The 15,541-nt window shown below is 43.4% G+C and overlaps 1 protein-coding gene across 3 annotated transcripts in view; it reads right to left on the bottom strand.

Moving 5' to 3' along the window:
- The window catches only part of LOC311258150 (pre-B-cell leukemia transcription factor 1), a 64,589-nt gene that overhangs the window by 47,121 nt on the left and 1,927 nt on the right, over positions 1–15,541 (bottom strand). The gene's annotated exons all lie outside the window — the stretch shown is intronic.

Here is a 15,541-nt window from a genome sequence, read left to right on the forward strand (position 1 = left end):
TTATACTTAGCTAAATGTTGCTAGCTGCTGCTGCTACAGTCCAAATCCTTTTTTTTAAGCTGAGCTAGATGTAGCTAGCTGCTACTACAGACGAAACATACTTATTCATACTTAGCTAAATTTGTTCTACTAGAACCAGAACTAGTGAAGCCAATGTTTATCCGACAGATACTGGCCTTACTGGTGCTATCCTACAGCCACATATGAGCAGTGTTTGCTGCGTTAGCTAACGTTACATTGCTGCTAATGAAGTTTTCTGCTACTGCTGTCACGTTTAAAGCAAGACTGTGTAACTTTTGAAAGAAATGAACTCATTGACATGAATTTAATCAGCAAATTAATACACTCTGCAGTTTCACTGCTACAGTCTTGCTAGGTGTTGTTAAACCAATAGCTTATAGGTGCTATTGTTGGCTAACGTTAGCAACTTTAGATGTTTTCTTTGGAAACGGCATCAGTCACTACCGTAGTGACTCGACTTTTGTTAATGTTACCGAGGAACATTAGAAATGCTTGTTTTAATAGTAACTGAGATTAGCGGCGCTTTGTTAGCAGTTAACTGCTCATTAAACTAATTCTACAGAACAGTATATGCACATATTTGAGCTAATATGGAAACTGTATTAACTGTGCGATCGTTACACTGCTTTAATCTCGAACAGCCGAACATTTCTCTCAGGAGAAAGAAGCTCACAAGAATTCCTCATGAAATTCCTGGTTCCTGAGTCCTTGGGGCTGAGGCTTTGTAGTCAGAATATAACATGTCAGATTCCTCCATGGCTGCTTTTGTACAATTAGAGAAAGAGTGTTGTCAGCTAAAAGACGTGGACTCTATACAAAGAAACAACAATGCATACAAAGGAACAAGTAATTCTTCCCGAGCACGACTGAGTATGGTCTGTGTTTGTGCGGCCTCTTCACGAGAGCCTTTCATCCCCGTTCCTCAAAGGACACAATAAAGCTGTCAGTCAGCGTGTCAGTCAGTCAGGACTCAGTCCCAGTCTGTAATGCTCTTGGACTGGGACAGTCTCCTCTGGTGGATGCTCCATATCTGACATGAGCGCTCTGATGGAGCTCCAGTCTCTTGCGATATGGCGACTGTGAATGGGTGGCAGAGATGACCCCTTCTTTCCATGTTGCTCAGCTTCAAATATGTGGCCCGGTTGCAGCAGGCATCTGCCTGGACGAGCGCGAGGAAGAGTGGGGGGGAGGGGGGAGGTTGCTGACACCTGTCTCTCTCAGGACGAGCCCGCCTTTGTGACGTGGGAGTCCGGGTTGGCTGTCGGGACAGGCCCGAGACAGATATGACAGGGCCGCTGACAAGGGCCAGGCTGCACGCTGGGAGCAACGCTGCAGTCCAACACAAACAAGACTTTTGCTCTCTGCACCGGGCCTGCAGTGAGACCCACAGCTGGCAGCTGAGAAGCCTCAGTCTGTGTGCAGCGCTGCGAGCCGCTGGCCTCTCAACAATGCTAATCACTGTTGCATGGATGGACCTCCCAAAAAAAAACACAACAGGAAATCAAACGCAGCTTTAACTGTATGTTAGTGGTAAAAAAAAAAAAACAGCTCCGTGCTTTCTCTTAAGACTTCAAACTCGGCGCTCTGCTCCGTGCTCGATCTGTTCATTATGTCAACCTCGCCTGGCACGCTCATATTTCTGAGCCCCATTCTGGAGCAGACGCCTCCTAATTGTTATCAGGTCTGTTGTTGAGACAGTCTGAGCGGAGAGACGCAGATAAAAAACTCCCTCCGAGCTGATGAGAGGCTTCTGCACAAATAGCTGCAGAAGCCAGCAGCACACGTTATGGATGTCTAGGTACGCCGTGTGGAGGGTGGCGGAGGCATCGGCGGCGCAACTCGCTGGTGCTCTCTGACCACAGTTAGAACAATATGACAAATTGGCCTAGTTTCCCTTTTAATTAATCACACCTTGCTGACAGCTACCTGTGCCACACATCATCATTAGTCAAGAGGAGAGCAAGCCCCAGCTACATATGATAAGAGAGGAGGATACACCTCATCAACTCATTTTCCTCCATTTTTTTTTTTTTTACAGCAACAAAGCAATCGCTGAGAGATAACACCTGCATGGAGCCGGGCCATATGGGCTTAAAATGACACCACGATATCGTGATGCATGATATATATCTTGATACGTTGACATCACGATATGTTTGACTAAACACTTGATATTGATGTGGATAAAGTATTGTAGGGATGACTACTGGTACTTAACACAATGAGAATTATAAATATTGTGGATTTAATGACAAAGTGAGTTATTATCTCTCGGTTTATCGGATCACTGCCTCTCAACCTTAATTGGCTTTTGGACCCTCCATGTGAGAGGTCAGAAGATCAGTGAGGTTTTTAAAACAAAGCAAAATTACTTGGAAGAGAAAAGCTCATAGACAGAAGAGTAAACCTCCATCAAACTTACTGACTGCTCAGTTATCTGCACTAAGGCACTATGTAAGATTAAAAGACTATGACGTCTGTGTATTGTGTGCAATGTTTAGCACGCTAACCAGCTAGCCCCAGCCCGTCTGGGTTCAGAGCTCTTGTGCTCGAGGTGTTAACACCAACACTTCCCCGGTGCTGCGAGCTCCCAGTCCGGCCTGCGAGCTGCACTGCTAACTGAGCTAACTAGCTGATGGCAGCTACAGCAGTTAGCAGTTTCTAACTGCTCTTACATGTTTGCACTTTTAAGCAGAGCATTCAAACAGTGCTTTGGATGTCGACCACAAAGGCATTTGAAGCATTCGGGTCAGTTTTCCTTTGCAATAAGTGATTTTTAACGATCTGTAGTAACAATTATTGGATGTGCGCACTTTTAGATTAATCTCACAATGAAGTAGTTTAATCCATCTACACTGTGAGCTTGTGTCTAAGCTGTCTGAAAGACTGACTGGTTGTCACTCTTGCCCCGTCAGGCTTTGTGTTAGCAACACATTCATGTATTACAATAACTGACAGAAGTTACGTTAAAACCCTTGAAAATAAGACCCAAGTTGTAACAAATTGAAATTATCCTTTTAAAAAGAAGCATTTAACTCAAAGCACAGGATCTAAATGACCACTCGCTGCTCCACTATATTCAATCACTTCAATTATTTCAGCCATCTGTGTGCCTCCCCTTCAGCTCCTCTCAGAAGCAGAGAGTGAATTTAATTAAAGGGTAACGCACTGTCCACAGAACGCTCCACACAAACGCTCATGTGTGACAACAAAAGTCATTGTTCCAGTCGCTCGCTGAGAAACTGACGTCGCCTCTCAGGACTCGGGAAGCCTCGCGGATGATTGACAGCTCCATCTTTACAGGGGCCATCCAACAAAAAGGCAAGAAAAGAGCGAGAGAGAGGCCATCCCCGCCCACCGAGCCGAACACGCTCGTACACCAGCCGCGAATCGACGAGATGAAAAAAAAAAAAAGAGCAAAATAAAGCATGTTAAAGACAAAGATGCCTCTCAGACACAGATTCTCATCTACGTTCAGGAATACTGATCCCAGGCAGCTTGTAATTGGACTGGTTTATATCTGTCAGCTCAGGGTTTTACCTTCCGTGCAGGCGTTTTAACAACTACCCATATGTTGTTTAATGCAAACTATTTGGTCTTATCTCACTCATAAAGGGATAATTAACCAGCTTCATAAGGCGATAAACACCTCGTTACATCCAGGATCCCGAGATCACGACGTACCACACACGATGTGTGGACGTAAACACGCCGCGATATCGCCTCGCTTTTCATTTTTGCAAAGGGTATTCGAGGGCAAATGGAAAAGAGGGGTTGATGGGTATCATCTAAAAAACATGCAGGGAGCTGGTCGGGTAATAGCCTCCCTGAACTCACACAAATAAATGTTCCACCTCCTGCGCCGACATAGTTAAAAAATGAAGAGGAATGTAGCGATGTAAAATCCTCTACAAGCTGTTAATATTTCATGAGTAGCCATTCTGACACTGACAGTACATACCTAATTTGTATGGCATGCAAGGAGAGGAGAAGAGGAGGAGGTGAGGGAGAGGGAGGAGGGGGGAGAGACAGGAGTGGAAGAAATGGAAGGAGCTGCAGGATAAAGGTGGAAAAATGTCTCCGAAATGACTCCGGCACGCTGCGAGCCGGCTGACAGTGAATTTTTTTGGAAGTCAGCATAGTACAAAGAACATTTGAAATGGCCCATTTAACAGCACTGTACTCCACTCCCAGCCGATGCCACCATTTGCATACTTCATATCAGATGAAGATGGATGGTGAAAATCAATGTCACTGAGATGAGCGTTTTATCAAGGTTACGCTATCCTCCAAACTCCTAAAACCTCTTAATCTCATCTCTGTTGTCGGAATATTAACTTATCAACACGATCTCTTCACGGCGGAGGCGGCGGCAGTCTGAATCTATCAGCGGTGACAGCGGAGGCCAGCTGGATGCTACAACTGCAAAATAATGGTCGTTTTGATTATCAATTAATCTGCGGATTACTTTTTTTAAGCGATTCATTAATCGTTTAGTCTATAAAATGTTTTTTGAATTGTTAACCGTGTCTTGGTCCAGTCGATCAGGTCAACGTGATCCAAAACACGTTTGATTTACAGAAATATAAAACAGATTTAAGGGTTTGATGGGAAACGATGGGATGAACGGGAAACTGTGTTGTGTAAATAGCCTTAATTAGCTTTGGTTATGTATTTATAGCAGTTTGTTAAGTGAAACCAAACACAAACATTTAATGGATGCTATAAAATGAGATGAATCAATAGCATCAGTGTTAAAAGTGGATGCTGCAGCCTTTGCAGCTCTCTTCACTAAGTGGGAGATGTTGGCGTAGTCGGACATTAACGAGCCCGCCGACTTATTATTACTTACTATAAGTTGGAGGCTTACGTGAAGCAGTTTTTCAGCGGCTTCATTTACGATTTAAATGATACGAAATGACCATAACATTAGCTTAAACCGCAAAATTAAAATGTTAGCTGTTAGCTAGCTTGCATTGGTTTGCTAAGCCCCTATTCAAGCAGGACTAGTATTACCAGTAGACGCACACACACATGTGGGGTCGAGGCAGATGGCCGCCCGCCGGTGAGTCCGGTTCTGCTCGAGGTTTCTTCCTGTTAAAAGGCAGTTTTTTCGTCCTGCTCATGGGGGAAATGTTGGGTCTCTGAAAATAAATTAATCAAGGAGTGTGGTCTAGTGTCATGAAATGACTTCTGTTGTGAAGTGGTGCTAGACAAATAAAGATTGACTGATTGAATGATGTGTTTCATGCAGGACATTTGCATGTGATGAGCAAAGTCTGCATTTTCCTCGTATTTACTGACATTATCTCTCTTTCATCTGATCTGACATCTGATCTCCAGCAGCCACACATGGTTCAGAGTTGTTCTGCCCACTTTCCGCATGTGATACGAGCATCATACACATCTCCAACAGACACGTGGCCTCACAGCTCAGCTGTTGACCGCGGTTCAACATGTTATGAGCTGCCATCCAATTTTACACTCGTTCCGTTGTCTGACAATATAACTAAATTACAGAGATATTATCACTTGACCTTTGAGTTTTAGCGAAATATGTCTGGTGATTTGTGGTGGAATTTTTTACTTTTTCAGCCTCGTACACTGTAACTAGTGAGGACTGACCGACACTAGGCAGATTGAATCATCAGCTAACAGCTAATAGCTAAGTAAATATAATTCCATCTTTCAGCGTAATGATTTGTTAAAAAGTCCCAGATACTCGTGGCTCAAACACAGTTCAGATCGCAGCCCTCTCGGCTCTGCGGTCCATGTTTAGTGAAACATCATTATACCTCGCCGGCTGTCAGGCTACAGAATCCTTCCCTTTGTCTGCATGATTAGCTTCTGGTTCCTCATTATGGAGGTGAGGACAGAACCTCCATTTCAAGCCTTTGTGACTCCCACCTTTACTTCAGTCCACTAGTCATAAAAATGTCATGGCAGCCGTAGAGCACACGGAGGCCACGCCGCGATCTCACAGGAATCACACGCTCGCTGCCAAATCCAACAGGGCAGACACGGCCAGTGGTTACAGTTTGGAGGTCGCTGAGGAATCTCTGCGTGTGACTTTTCCACATGCTCACCCTTTTCCAACTTCCTGACATCAGCCTGAAAGTGACTTCAACCAAGTGCACATCCTCCGAGGTGTAATGTTGCACCGCGGAGAGAAAATGACAGACCATTTATAAAACAGGAAGTGGAGCTAACTACAGTAAGCATAAGCTATTTCTGGAGGAGGATGTCTGCAAATAGCAAAGAGCTGTCAATGTCTAACAGGTCCACAGTGACATGAAAATCACTTAAAAAATAAATTAAAGGACGTCAATGCAGAGAAACTTCAACTTTTTCTTTTACGTCTGTGTTCCCACCTGCTGTGACCCCTGCTGACGCCGCAGACGATCACGCCGCACGCTTTGAGTTCCCCACCACGCCGCTGGTGTCGGCGCTGGGAAGGCGTCCAAAACCACAATACATTTCTGCTATGGAACATTTGTTTCCTTTCAGGGGGGGCGCAGGGCCCCAACACGCTCCGACATTTTTCTGCGCTGCCACATTGCATGACAGTTTATTTTGGGAAGCGCAGGTTGGCACCTGAGACACAAAGCTGACAAAGCACTTGGTGTCACTTCAATGAGGCCAGTTGGTGCCATGACAATGCCGCTGGCCACGCAGCGCTACAAGATGGACAACACGGAGCTGCATATCTTGGCAAAGTAGGAAAAGAGGCATCAGCTGTTTGCACAATTTCATCCTCACAGGGGAGTGAAGCGACACGCAATCTCTACATCGCAGAGGAGGGATCCCACCTCAGATTACTGAGCGTGCATCAAAATCTGAGCTGCTGTGATGGACCGCTCTCCAGTTTAGGGTGTTTCCCTGGCTCACACCCAATGCATGCTGGGAAAAGATCCAGAATATCTAGCTCCCAGAATAGGAACGAGCGGGTAAGACAATATCTGGGTGAAGGAAAATCGAAAAAAAAAAGGTAAAGGTCAATAGTAGAATTTTCTTAATACGGAGAAGAAGTAGAGCTCGACAGATACGGATGGTAAAAAAATTCTGATATTTGATGAATCGGTCACATTTCTTGCAATGATCACTCAAATATCAGACACTTGTGACACAGAAACGTAACAGAGGCCAGATGTTTGACAGTCTAACTGTAATCTTTACTGTCTAAAATGGCACCAGTGCACTAAAACAGTGAACTTCAATGAGAGTTTAATAATTACAAACGACCACAAGCATCTTTTTCTCCATTATAATCAAAAAACGTGTTCATATCAGTGCATATCGGACAACATATACACCGATACCGATCTATCTGTGATAGACCGATATCAGTCGTGGCTAAAAGACGAAGGGATCAGATATCAAATCATTAAAAATAAATAAATAAACGATTTTGAACAAATTCAAACTAAATTATTCATGTTAACATATTTGAAAAATGCAGATTGACATCGTTGTGTTTATTTGTGGTCCACTCGTTTAAAGTATTCTCAATAACAGCGACATAAGAAGCTGCTGTGCTGATGTTGTGATAGTGAAGCAGAATGTGCTTTTTATATTTGGACACATTTCTTCTGCTTGCATCATGCTTACATTTGACTTTATGAATCTTATACTCACATCAAAAATGTAAAATCATGAGATAAGACAATTAAAGCGCGACTGATACTGGATTTTTGGGGCTGATGCTGATGCCGATATCAGGGAGTAAATAACTGCGACAGATATATCGGCTGATATACACACATCATTGTTTTTACAATGTTCTCTCAAATTTGGTTATCAAACACTTTATCGTCTAAAATGTCTGGGAATTTAATAATTATAAACTACCCACAGCATCTATTTCTGCCTTATAATGTCCAAAAAACATGAAAAAGTTTTAACATCAGTGGATATCAGACAACATATACACCGATACTATATATATATATATATATCAGTGATTGGCTAATATCGCTGGAAAATATTGTCCGACAGATAAATCAGTCAGGCTCAACTGACATACTTGTGAACAGTGAATATATCTGGTTCACATCAAAGTCACAGTGATATTATAACGCTGATATCGTTGACGTGACCCAATAATTCAGCTGTTCTCATCTATAAGAATAAACTACATTCGGTGCACATCTACAGTCAGGATGTAGACACTGTTTAATTTTAGGCATCTTTCTTAATAATCGTCCCTGCGAGAGTGTTTTTTATCTCAGCCACTGGAACGACAAAGAGATGCTGCCTGAATTAGATCGGCCAATTACGAGCCTTCGCCGGCTGCTTAATGTTATTCTGCTAATAAAAAAAAAGCAGTCAGCAGATCTGTGGATGCCTCCACCGCCGCTGCCAGTCACAGAAACCAGAAGAGTATTTATGATTCACAGCAGCAGCAGATTATTTACCTTTAGCAATAAAAAGACATATAGAGAAACACTCATGTGACCTTGGGCTTCAGTTTCCCAGCAGCGGGTACTTTAAAATGCTCCTTTCCAGAAAATGAAGTGTTGTATAAATACACCACCTGACACACACTCACAAGTGAACACTGAACGCATATCCTGTTTCTCATAATGCAGTGGCGACTGAGTGCAGATAAGATTACTGCCTGAAACGACTGCCTCGAAAAAACACACACGAACAAAAGCCTGTGCGCGCACACACACACACACTCGTGCACACACACACACACGCACACACTTGTACTGTAAAGTGACAGAGCAACTGCTTTGCTGTGTTAAATATCAGATGCAAATGAAAAGAGAAAATCTATCATGACTCTAATGTGGCCTGATAGGAGGGGGCGCACTCTCCTCTGAGGAGCCGAGCGGTGTGAGGAGGGTGATGTATGGAGGAGCTGGATGAGAGGTGAAAAGCGTAGCGAGACGGACGAAGGGAGGGGTGGATTGCTGGGAGGGAAGGGAGGAGGGGGGGGGGGGCCACGCAGTCCTGCCAGACTCCTGAGAGCCCAGGGCAAAAGTGGAATAAATGTTGATTAGTGTTGATTTTGTCCAACGAGCACCCGGCAACTGACAGTGGGACTAAGCTGCAGCGAAAGGGAACCATTAATCTTGGTCTGGTTTAAGTAGTGTATATTAATTTGTGTCATTTCCACTACGTGGAGAGAGGCCTCTCTCTCTCTCTCTCTCTCTCTCTCCCTCTCTCCCCTTCCTTCTCCCTCCCTCCAGTGTTGGAGAGCCGCGGCAGCCGAGCCGAGCTCGCGCTGAACGTACAGTGGAGGCCTGGAGGTGGCGTCTGCAAGTAGCAGCGGGGGAAAGTGGAGGAAATGAGATTCCAAACACTACATTATGGAAAATGAACTCCTGGGGGGTTGGTATGGCAACCACATTCAAATGTGCCATTGCATGTTCAATTTAACGTGCATAACAAATTTGCAGACTTGATTAAATTCGTAACATATTAAGGAGGCCGGTGCAGGAGAAAAAAAAAAAAATAAAGGCAGACCAAACCTGCAGGGACTGAGATTGCAAAGAGAGCCTTGAACGAGGTAAATGTGATATTTAAGCAACGCGCTGAGCACAGGAGTCGACATTCAGGTAAAAGATTGAGGCCGGCGCTCTTTTACAAGTCTACTTGGATCTCGCCTTCGTTCTGTAATCTCCACACTGGCAGGGCTGCTCCCAGCTAAATGTAATTTTTCTACAAACTGCATTCCAGTGGCCTTCAGAAAAGAGCAGAGGAATCATTCATCAGTTCAGGAAAATATATCAGTTAGAGATATAAAAACAATATAGTGCTTCTCCTCCTCCTCCTCCTCCATCGAGGACGAGAGGAGGAGAAACTTCTCCTGGAGACAAAAACTAGATCACTTTCCTTGTACATATGATGTCAGTGTTAATTAACAAATCGCAGCACAGTAAGATTCTTATAATTAAGCTCCTTAATATGATTAACATGTATCAATTAGGCGACTGACAATTTGCATAATGTATAATGTAAGCACATTGTTCTATACTGTAATGGTATTAGCACACCATTTACAATGCTGTCACTCACAGATGACTCTGTGATTAGGATTGTGCATCACATACAGTCCAAAGTCGCTCGGTGCCGGTTAATCAAAACACATTTTTTCCACACTTGTCTACGTCCTCGGAGCAGAATTAGACTCCAGCTCTTCCTCTCTCTCTCAGTGGATGATTAAGCAGAGAGATTGGGGAAACAGCTGTGGCGGCGAGCTTTGGCATTTCTACCCCCTCCACCCGCCGCCTCCTCCTCCCCCTCAACCACCGCCACCTCGAATGCTGCTGTATCAGCATCGAGGAGGAAGGAGAGAGAGAGAGAGGAGGGAGACAAAAGCTATCAGAGACGGGCACAAGAGGGGAGGCGCTCCTGTGACATGACGCTCGCTATCAGAGACGACACCTATGCCTCGTAACACAGAGAAGCTAACGTGCAGCTTTTACCTGCTGCTGGTTTACACCTGCACCGAGCCCCGACTGGATCACAAAACCTCGGTACAGATGGGTTTTCAGTTTGAGATGCAGCCGCCAGCTCACCTGTGATTCCACAACCAGAGCTGCAACGACCGATCGATTAGTTGTCAACTATTAAATGAATCACCAGCTAATTTGGTAATCGATTAAATCAGTTTGGGTCATTTTTAAGAGAAAAAGTCAATATGTTCTGGTTTCTTTCCTCCTCTGTGAGAGTGAACTGAATATCGTTGGGTTGTGGACAAAAACAAGACATCTGAAGACGTCGTATTTGGTTCTGGGAAACACTGACAATTGAACGATTATCGAAAATAGTTGGCGATACGTTTACGTCGACTAATCTATTGATCAGCTCATCGTTGCAGCTCTAATAAATGTGAAAGCCAATCACAAGTTCCCAGAGCCAAAGGTCAAGTCTTATAATATCTTTTTTCGTCGATTAGTCGATGTATTTGTCAATAGACAGAAAAAAGCTTTTGAAAATCAACATACTGCGAACAGGAAATCATTTATTTAAAGCAAAGATGCCAATAATAAGCCAATAAAGGTTCTTTGGCTTCAGTAAACTGAATATTACTCGGTTTTGTTTTGTTGTTCGGACACACAAGACATCTCGGATCGCGTGCCGACAGCTTCCTCACGTTTTAAAGACCAAATGATAAACTGACTGATCTAGAAAGTAACTGTCAGATTAATGGATAATGAAACTAAAGTCTAATTGTATCCCTGGTTCTGTTCAACTGACAGACATTCAGTTTTAAATGATATCAAAGGGAGAAAAGCAGCAAATCATCACATCAGAAGAGCCAGAATCAGAGAAACGAGACGACTTATTGTGTCAGCAGATCGTTTTTCACTTGATCTGGTCTGATTTTCACCTGATCGCTACGAAAGCTGCTTTTCCAAGTGTTTGCGCAGTGACGTGCGGGGCCGAGCTCAGTTCAGCCTCTGTAATACAAATAGGCAGATGCCAAGTATCTGAATGGACTGACAAGTCAATGCAGTGTAGGCTTCCATGCACCTTCCATAATCAGACCTCTGGCTCATTTCATCCTGTCAAACACGACTCGGCTGCCCTCTGTAAAACACCCTATTTTCACCCTTCAAAAAATAACATTACATCACTCGGCCAGTCATTTTTATAAATGGAGGATCCCCTAGGCTTGAAACCCAACACTACACAAACACGGGCCACAAGAAAGCCGGCCTTTTGTTGAGGTGGAGGAGGAAAAAAATTAAACAGCAAGTCAGAGCAGCACATTTACTGAGCGGCTCAGTCAAGGAGTGGTTTTGTTTGACACTGCTGGAGATTTATGACGTTGGTGAAGTGTTTACAGAGGTCAACGCGGCTCATTTTCCAAATCAGTTTGTCAAGCATTTGCTTATCTAAAGAGGCCTTTTCATCAATCATACAAAAAAAAGAAAGAAAAGAAAAAGTGATGGTGACGAGAAAACAGTCCGCCTTTAAAAACATTAGTGTTTTTTATAAACTGTATACAGAAAGTGAGCGCTCGAAGATGAAGCTGCGCCCTATTATACGTTAACTTAAATCCAGTTAGCGGACGGATGAGGTTTCATGTGCCAACAGCAGCCGAGTCAAATTGTTTGGATGTATTTTTGGAAAGTCTGTGTGAGAGCCTCTCATAGCAGAACAGAGCCGAGCACACGGCCCGGTTGCTAGGCCCGACGCTGACACAGACAGAACCTGCTGCTCTTACCTTTGCTCCACATTTTGGACAACGCCGAGCGATATAATTAATATGCTTTATATATGCTACGCTTCGTCTCCTCTGAGGAATGCATTATGCCACACACACACACACACACACACACACACACACACACACAGACGCACACACAGACTCGTGCACGGCGTCTGAAAAACATCATTCCTTTGAAGTAAAAAAAGACAACCCAAATATTCCTGGAATGAATCTGGGTGAGGACGAAGCCGACGTCTGACAAAAAAAGAAAAAAAAAAAGATTAAAAAAAAGAGAAGAGGTTTAAATAAAGTGTTCCTTCCTCGTCCTCTTCCTCCCGGGTGTTGAGGAACCGTTGTGCTTGTTTATACTGCACAATATATTTCTGCTGGCCATCCTTCACTTCATCCCAGTAAAAATACACAGAGTAGGTCACAAGTTCAGGCTCTAGATCAACACTGGCATTGTGTCCTGCAGGTGCTGTCAGCTGCTCCGGGGACAAGCCAGGGACGGAAAATATACACAAGCGCACACACACACACACACAGACACACACACTCATACACACAGCAGCAGCAGCAGCTCTGTGGACACACACTGTCTCTGCTGCGCTGAGATACTTGGGACAAAGTTGCAGCGGCTCAGCTGCAGCTCTGACGAGGAGCTAACGCTGCTGCTGGACTCGGCCGGTTGACACGCAGTCTGAAATATTTACAGGGGCAGCTGGGCAGAGCAGAGCGCTTCAGATGAGCTGCTGAGGTGTTTCACCACTAAAGGACTGAAAATATATTTAAACCAAGCACTTTGGGAAACGAGCGAGTACATTACAGCTGATTATGTCTCTAAAATCTGTAAAAATGAATAATTAAGTGCAAATAAAGTTGATTTATTTATCAGTTATTCTTTCATTTGCGGCCTCGTATTTAAGTTTTATTAAAAAGTCAGTTAAGACTGAATTATTTCAATAATACAGCGCCCGCTTCAAAACTACAGATATCATCATACTGCCAACTGCCCAACATCAGAAAACTACAAATGGCCACCGACCGTCACAACTATAATCACATTATCAATAATTAAAGAAAAACTTAAGAGGTAAACAAAAATGAAATAAGTCACAATTATTTTTTCAACCACTTTAATTTAACTTTAAGGAGATTTAAATATTTACAATATTAACGAGGTAATAATATAAACTCAGGAATATTTATTTTTCCCATAACTGAATAAACAAGAGGAAAATAATGTCCCAGAACACTGTTTGAAGCTGGAGATGTGGCAGAGTCCGCCACATGTAAACAAAGTAAAACAGTTTGACACTGTGTTGTCTCTTTAGTTTGTTGAGGCATAAAAAAACTCAGTGAATGAAGATTTTTCTCTTCTGGTTAAAATCTCTTCCCCAAAACTACATAGTGCTCCTTTAACTCTGGAAGTCGACCTCCCTCCAGTCGACGGAGCAACAAGCTGCAGATAACTAGATAAGTTAATATTGATATTAAAGGTGCACTATGTAGTTTTTTTAATAAGAAGAGAAAAATCGCCTTTTCACGACTGAATAAACAAACAACACAATCCGCACCGTGTTACTTTGTTTATAACCTCAGGACTCTTTAACCTGCGTTCTGAGGTCCATATTAACCTCTGAGGACATCTGATTTATTCAGTTCTGGGAAAATATCAAAGAAACACTTCCGAGTTTGAATTATTAAGAACTTTGTTTCATATTTGCGAGTTTGAATTTCTTTTCCAAAGCTACATAAGTACAGAACTGAGAAAAATAACACTAAGAAACTCAGAATTTGGAGCGTTTCACGTCATCCTGAGCTCACCAGGAGAGTAAAAATATTATTTTAAAGTATTTATTATTAATCATCGAGCCCATGTTCCATGTTTGATGAGTGGATGTAATGAGGGAAAACGTGTGAAGTTTGTCGACAGACTCGGAGTGGAAACACTTTTTAACACTCCCTGTTTTATTTACACTAAAACACTGCGAGGTGTTGAGAGTGACGGAGGTGAAGAAGTGTTCGAGGCACTTAACTCTTAAGTGTGTTGATCGTGATGATTTCTGTGCTGTGGCAACCAGCGAAGAAATACGCTTCACATCTGAGTGTGTGTGTGTGTGTGTTGGACGTTTAAAGCGATATTAAACAGAAATCTTAATGTGAAATGTTCCTCACTGAAACTCACAACAAAGCCAAGTGGATGAAATTAAAAAAAAACCAAAACAAAAGTGAGACAAGCAGCAGATCTCCTGTGTGAAGCTCCACAAGCTGCACCTTGTGTTTATAGGTTGCCAGCTGAAAGAGAGAAGAATGGGTGTGCAGGCAGGAAGAGGTCCAAGTTACTTTGTACTCTCAGCAGAGCCGAACTTTGGATGAACTCCGACGAGCGCCGGGGAGTAAAACACTATGCATAACTGTGTCACTCCCCCCTCCGAAAAAAACCTACCAAGACAACAAAAAAAGAAGAGTGAGCCAGCAGGCTTCAAACGGCCCCCCGCTCTCTCCCGAGGCACTGGCCGATTCAAGATAAACTGCCGGGGCTCGGGGGGGTAGGCAGCGAGGTGAACTTCAATGGAAAGCCTCAATGAAAACATCCATGAAAGCACCAGGCGAGGAGGTCGGGATCACACACACACACACACACACACACACACACACACACACGATAAACAACATAAACAGCACCAGTCGACGCCGCCACAAAAGGTCAAGTATGAGCAAGTGCAACTTCGGGTACAATGAAAACAATACCTCCTTCATCCTCCATCCACCGCCGTTTGATTTCGTGCACTAATGAGTGTGAAACGCACAGGAAGCGGCTCGCCTCTCGCAGGCAGAACTGGCATGTTTTGGCGACTCAATATCTCAAAGTTTTGAAAGAGTCCTACAGCACATCAGTCTGAAGACAGGGAAATAAAAGATGAGACGCACGCTATCAGTCTGAAGTGCACCGAATTCTATCTGTGCCAATTTCAAAAATGTCACGAGGAAAATGATTTGGAAACATGACTTACGCCTCCTATGTTACGTTATTTTCTCTCCTAGCAATTATTCTGCTGACATGCTCCCTCTCACAACCGCTTTAATAGAGAGACACAATGCAGAATAGAAAGAGACGTATTCACCAGACTTGACAGTTAACTCACAAGGGGAGACATCAACGTGCTTGTGACAATTTTGCTCAATACTCTCTATTATTCCACAATAGCATCAAAAAAAAGCCTCATTCATATTTTGACACGATAATTGATAGGGACCGCTCGAGGTAATTGTCCACAGCTCCTATTGTGAAATAGTTAAAAAAAAAACCCCACTGCAGACTTTACAGCTACAGGAGGAAACGCACGT

The sequence above is a fragment of the Pagrus pagrus genome (genome assembly GCF_965226575.1).
Source record: "Pagrus pagrus genome assembly, chromosome: 6".
NCBI classification, from domain to species: Eukaryota; Metazoa; Chordata; class Actinopteri; order Spariformes; family Sparidae; genus Pagrus; species Pagrus pagrus.